This window comes from Octodon degus, unplaced genomic scaffold (genome assembly GCF_000260255.1).
Source record: "Octodon degus isolate 3935 unplaced genomic scaffold, OctDeg1.0 scaffold00023, whole genome shotgun sequence".
NCBI lineage: Eukaryota > Metazoa > Chordata > Mammalia > Rodentia > Octodontidae > Octodon > Octodon degus.
The window spans coordinates 15,652,028-15,659,097 of NW_004524599.1; the positions used below are offsets into that span (position 1 = coordinate 15,652,028).

At 42.4% G+C, this 7,070-nt stretch overlaps 1 protein-coding gene across 1 annotated transcript in view; it reads left to right on the plus strand.

Moving 5' to 3' along the window:
* Positions 1-7,070, plus strand: part of LOC101591069 (serpin B6) — a 77,830-nt gene that overhangs the window by 1,110 nt on the left and 69,650 nt on the right. The window lies entirely within an intron of this gene.

Sequence of the window (7,070 nt, forward strand, 5' to 3'; positions counted from 1 at the left end):
AGGCCATATATTTTGGGAAACAGGCATTAATTAAAGCTAGTGCCTAGAAGATGGAAGGGGCCTGTTTGCCTCCATCACCATCTCTTGTACAGGTGTGTACAAATCCTTCTTAGTAAGGAACAAAGGGGAGAGGACCGCAGAGAGGCAGAAGGTTGGAGAAGTTCAAGCATAACAGCATCCCTAATCCAATTGCTTTGCAAAAAGCTCCACCTTTGAGCCAGTGAAGCTTTGGGAAGTAAATCTAGACGTGAACTAAGCAGCACTGCAACATGAAACTTTTAAAGGATGTTTTTCTTTTAGAGATAAGCAACTTCTCCAAACTTCTTCCTGCTGAGCACAAAAGCAAAACTTCTCCTCTCCTCAGCCCCACAGAAGTGGCAGTATTTGCAGATGTTGACACCAGCAGGCCTGGAGCCCAGTTTTCTTTTCCTCAAGAAAGGAGACAGTGAGCTGAAGGTGACTGGAGCTGATAGACAGGTGTGGGGATCTGCACTGTCTCTTTGTATTCTTTGCTTTTGACTCTCAACGTCAGTCTGGCTGGAAGCCCCCAGCAGTAGCTATGCCACTGCCTTACCGTTAGATTGCCTTGAGATTTCTCCTGCCAGACAGTCTCAGTCTCAGACCAAAGTCTCTGGACAACAGCAAATGCAGACAAACCTTTTGCCAGGCCATAACACACGTTGCCTGGAGTCCAACAGCCAGTGCAGTCCTTTTTCCCAACAGAAACCTTCCCAGGTAGAAGTTTGATCAGCACTCTAGTCTTAAGCTCTGACCAGAATCTCCCATCAAGTTCAGGCTAAGGCTTTCCAGCGCTGTTGTTTTATTTTGTTTCGGTACCAGGAATCAAACTCAAGACCTCATGCCTGCCAGCCAGTCACTGTGGCCAGGGTTCTTTCAGCTGGCGTCTCCAAACCTTTCCCAACATTTCCCACAAGCCAGTTCTAAAGGCTCCTGAACCAGGTACAGTCACACCAACAACCCCACTTCTCTGGTACCAAATTCTGTCTTAGTTACTTGTCTTATTGCTGAGACTAAGTACCTGACACCCAGAGTTAAAGGAGAGAGGGTTTATTTGGCTCAATTTGTAGAGATTTCAGTCCATAGTTGTCTGGGTCCAAGTCAGATTGGTGTGGTAGAGGAGAAATAGATTGTGGTAGGCAAAAGACAACGCAAGCAAGCAGCCAGTGACGAGTAACTAGAGCAAGCCTCTCTGTCCCTTACATTGTAGCCAGCTCCCCACCCTTATGGCAGATAGCACTCACATCCTGAACTCTAGTACCCTTTATCTTTTTTAAAATGGATTTAGGATGGGGTCTACAGGGTGTACAGCGTCTTAGTATGTAGATTGGACTCCTAGTGATTCTCCTGTTTTCAGCCTCCCAAGTGCTGGGATTACAGGCATGTACCCCGGGGGTGGGGTCGGCATGGCATGCCAGAGATCGAAGCCTGGCTGCTGCACTCTGCCGAAGCAGAGGACTTTAGTCCGCTAAACTCTCTGGCTGGCCTCCTTTTATCTTATTGTTGCACCATGAATCAATCACACATGCTAGATCCAGTCACCTTGGAAAAAGCCTCACCTATGACTGTATTAGTCTTTGTTGGAACATCTAATCACAAGCCACAACACAAGCTATCCTGTTGGGGACCACAAATTTACAGTGGCTAGTTTTATATATTTCCCTAAGGCATAAATAGAAATTTGGAATTATTTTATTTATTTATTTATTTATTTTTTGTGTGTGCCCAGCTTAACCCACCAGGGGGCAGGGCTGGCTGGCATGTGGTGCTGGAGGATTGAACCGTGGTCCCTGTGCTTTGCTTAGCTTAGCTTGTTCTAAGTAGGTGCTTTAGACCACTGAGCCATCTCACCAGCGTGAAGTTTGGGATTATTGATAACCCTTTTGAGATTTCCCATTATCTTTTCAGGGATATGCCATCCTTTCCCACTAAGACTAAACTTAGACCACTGATATTAAAAAGCACTCTTAAGGCAAGATCCTCTCTAGCACGGGATCATCCCTGCCCATGAGTCCTCCCGGGATCATCTGAGGCCTGAGTCGTCCACCTCGGAGCCTCCCACCAACCAACCTTGGATCTCCCAGTGGACCCTCCTATCACTGTGCACACCCAACATACACACCAACCGGCTTGGAGTGTCTTTGTGTCTGCCATCCCAGGGCGTCGACCGCCCAGCTCCTCTTCATGCGTTACTGAGTTTGTCTCTATTTCTTTTTTCATTTTTGCCATATCACCATACAGCAGTTGGGGCTCCTGGCAGGTCCCTCATACTGTCCAGCTTTGGAGCCAGCCTACTGTGGACTGAAAGTGGGTCAAAACAAACCTCTTCCATTGATTTTTTTTTTTGTTGTTGTTGTTATTAATGAGAAGCATGACTGGTAGTTTTCCCTAATGCTTCTACTGCCGCAGTATGATTCAGTGTTTGCATCCTTAGCTGAAAACTACATCCATTCAAACATGAATTCCTGTGGCAGTTTTATTTGTGTTGCCAAATGTGAAATCAACTGAGATGCCTTTCAGTAGGTGAGTGGATACGTGGGGAGAGTTGTGGTTCCCCCCTTGGTAGAATAATATCCAGCACTAAAGTAAGTTATCAAGTCAAAAGACATGGAAGAATCAAGGGCATATTTTACGTGAAGACAAACCAGTTTGAAAAGTCCATACAATGTATGATCCCAACTGTAGACATTCTGGAGAATGCAAAATTTTACAATCAGTAAAAGGATGTCTTTTTCAAGATGGAGGAAGGGAGGGAGAGAGAGATTTGAAGCACAGGGGAGTTTTTTTTAGGGCAGTGAAGCTATTCTGATATTATAGTGGTGGGTACATGTCATAACACATGGACCAGCATTCCTTAGAGATAGAATACCAGTAGGATGTAGAGATGGGAGATAGATGTGTGGTTTATTAGAATTGGCTGTGATTATGAAGGCTTAGAAATCACATGACAGACTCATCTGGAGACTTGGGTATGCTGGAAATAGGGTTCAGACTAAGGCCTCAGGCCTCAGCTCTAGGGAAGCAGGTGGTATAATGTTCATTCGGCATATGGTTGTAATGGTGTTTAATTTATAATTATATCTTAGAACTTATAGGCATTTGTGTACTCTATAGGAAAACACCCAGCAAAATAGGGTTCTTTACTTGCCAGGGTTGCAAGTGTTCAGATTTTTTTTGTGTGTCCCTCATGGCTAAGGAGAGGGTCCTGTGCATGATTTATGCCATCTCCTCATTTTGCCAGTCTTTGTAGAGATTTATCAGTTTTATTGATCTTGTCAAAGAAATGATGTAGGGTTTTATGAATTTTCTGTTTCCACTATAATTACTTTCCACTACCTGCTGTTTCTTACCTTCTGCTTACAGCAAGTATATATTCTTTTTTCCTATTTCTTAGCACAGAAGATTCATTGAATCAAGAAATTACTTTTCTAATATGAGCAATAAATGCTAAACTTTCCCTCAATCACTGCATTAGATCTGAAAATTTTTTCATTTATCTTTATTTTCACTCATACATTTTTTTCTTTTTCTTTTTTATTTCATACTTTTTTTTTTTTTTTTTTTTTATTTTTCTCAAGACTTCCCTTTTCCCCTGTGGTTTTTTTTGGGGCATTTTTTTTTTTGCTTCTTTGGTGGGGGGTACTGGAGATCAGACTCAGAACCTTGCACCTGCCCGGCAGGCACTTACTGCCACTGAGCTACCTCCCTGGCCCACAGTTTATTTTGTGAGCGTATTAATAATTATGGAGTGATCGTTTTCCATTATCATTTTATTGATTACTAGTTTTTTCTACATTAAACTAGAATATATATATATATATATATATATATATATTATATCACTTTAATTCTTCTAAATATGCTATGACTCAGGGTAGTCTATTTCCATCAACATTCCAGGTGTACTTGCAGATGGTGCTGTTTTGCTTTTGTTGAGCGGAGCATTACATAGGCGTCCATTAGATCCAGTTGGCTGATAGTTTTAGCTATTTGCATCTCTGCTGATTTTCTCTCTGCAGCTATTACTGAGATAAATGGTTTCTAGTAGGAACACATCAGGAGGGGCTGCTTTCAAGCTTTTTTGTGTAGCTTTTTCTTTTGTACTCTTTCTTTCCTTACCTCCTTTTCTTTCCTTCCTCCCTCGTTCTCTTCCTTTTCTCCTAGATCTCAGAGAAGCCCTGTCACACAGGGGTAGTGCAGCTTTCTCACCCTTCTGAGTGCTTGCGTTACAGAAGGGCCCTACCATGCCTGGCTTGGTCTTTAGTTTTTAATAGGTTTGTTGTGCTGTATCTAGGTAGAAGTTTCTTTAAGTTTATGCTATCTGGAACTAGAAATTTTGTTTCCATTTCTTTACTGAGACTTTCAACTTTATTGATTTACATAGTTTTTATGACTCAGTTGAAGGTTTTGGCTTGGCTTAATGATAAAAAAAAATCTATTTTTTATACTTTTGGAGGTCAAAAGTGAAATCAAGGTGTCCAACAGGATTATTTTCTTTTTCTCTAAGTACTGAGGGGGAACTGAAGAAATTTGCACTGAGATACCTGCCTGTCTTTTTTTATTATTTAAAATTTTTTTGTGTGACAGGGCTTCTCTGAGTTGCCCTGGTGGAACTTGAATTTGCAAGCCTCCTGCCTTAGCCTCCTACAGAACTGAGATTATAGTCATGTGCTTCCACACCTGGAAATTGTTTCCTTTTGGATACTTTTTGTTCTGTTTTATTTGTTTGATTTTGCAGTGCTAGGGATTGAACTTGGACCCTTTACACCAGGCTACACTCCCCGCTGCAGCCTCATCTCTTTTTGTTTTGAAATAGGGTCTTAGCTACTAGCTCAGGCTTGGGTTCAACTTACAACTCTTCTGGCCCATCCACCCAAGTATAGGAAAACAGCCATGCACTGCTGTGCCCTGCTGCCTTTCGGATGTGCTAAGGGAGAATCTGTTCGTTTAGAGTGTGGTAGTTGTAGGTAAGCTTCGGTCTGCTTTGCTCACAGCAGTATCCTGCCATTCTTTGCCTCTCTCTGAACACAGCCTTTTTTTCTGGGTCTCCCCTGGATCTTAAATCACCCTCTGTAACTGCTTGTAATGCCATACGTCAGGGCATTAATATTAAAAGCCTTAATTTTTACTTATACCTTCAGAGATCAAATTTCTATTCTCAGGTACTGGAGGTTCAAACTTGCACATGTCTCTTTGGGAAAATACAATTTAACCTACTATAAAAAATGATCTGTAATAAGATTCACGATGTGCAGTGTCTTCACTTGGTTTTGACATACACATGCACTAGCATAATTAGCACTACGGTCATGACTCAGCACGTCTGGCATCCCCACAAGTGCCCGAAACCTTTGCAGGCACTCTCTGCCTTACCTCTAGGCCCTGGCAACCACTGATTCTCTTTCTACTATTATAGTTTTATCTTTTTCATAATTCCCTGTGAAAGCAATGTACATCATCTTTTATGTCTGGAGTCTTTATTTTTAATGTATGTAGCACAGGGTCTACAGGGTCTTACCACACAGATTGAACTCGTAGTGATCCTGCTGTTTTCAGCCTCCCAAGCGCTGGGATTACAGGAGTGCGCCACCATGCCTAGTCTCGGTTGATGTCTCAGTATGCCCCAGGGTTGGGGCCAGCACAGCGCGCCGGGGATTGAACCAGCCTAAGCAGGCGCTTTAGTTCGCTGAACTATCTGGCTGGCCCTGTGTCTGGATTCTTGGGTTTAGCATAACACAACACTTCTGAGATTCATCCGTGTTATGTGTATTAGTGGAATCGATAGAGTTGAAAAATTTTGAACTTGAAGCTGCAGAAAAGTTCAGCAGAAAGCCTTGCACGTGGCCACACTTGTGTTCTCTTTCTCTTATACTTCTGGCTCACATTTTTGCTAAACTTTTGCTTATGTTAACGTACAATTTCTGAGGACAGGGCTACTGCTTAGAGTACTTTCATAATGCTGTATGTACTATGACATAACTAAAGTATTTGTTCCGTCATTCTAAAATCTTTGTCAACTGTGTACACTTGCGTACAAGTGTTTGTATAGTTTAGCTTTCCAATGCCTGCCCGAAGACTCTGATACTCAGAGGCGGCTCTTGGGGGCAGTGTGCTCTTCTGTGGATTAATCCATTGGTGAATTGATGGCTACAGCAGCTCTTAGGAGGGGTGTTCGGTTGGAGTTGTGTCCTTGTGTGAGCAGAAAGTATGACCTTGTCCCTGGCTCCTCCCTTTTCTCTCTGCTTACTGCCTCCCACGAGTCGAGCCTTCTTCATCCACCAAGCTCTTCCACCATGATGTTTCTGCCGTCTAGCCTTCCTGCCATGGTCTGAACGCACTGGAAACTGGGATCCAAATAAATCTCCTTTAGGTTGTGGATGTTGGTTATTTTATCTGGGTAATAAAAAAGCAACTCACAGTTGGAAAGAAAGAAGCAAAACTACCACTGTTCTGTGATGCAGAATATGTAAATTATGTGCGAATGTCTTTGATACGCTTTTCTCACACGTGAGTTTTTTTTTGTTGCTAACCGATTGCGCCACTGGAGCTTGTTGTTCTGAATGCCACATAATTTGGGATTATATTTTGGATGTTATGTTACAAAATGCTAGGTTTCACTTAATCTTAGCAAGATGTCAACTTGGTGACATCAGGCCACAAACTCCATTATCCATTCGACAGGCCGTGGTTCTCAAAGCCTCTGCCATGCTGCTCAGATCTTTCCCGGTGGTGTGGCCAGTGACTGGAGCAGGAGTGTGGCTTGCAGTTCAGTTCTTATTGTCCTTGACTCTCAGTCACATGGGACAGGCGCTCAAGTGATCCTGGTGTTTCCATCCGAAAAGACCCAGTTATCTCACTCTTGAAGGCATGGTCAGCAAGCCATCAAATTCCTGTACACTCACACACATAACCTGAAGGCAACTGCATATGATATTTTTGGGGTGCTTGTGTTTTTTTTAAATTTATTTTTATTTATTTATTTATTTATTTATATTTTTCAACAAATAATACACTGCATATATTCTTCTTAGTGGTTAACTGCTGTACAAGAT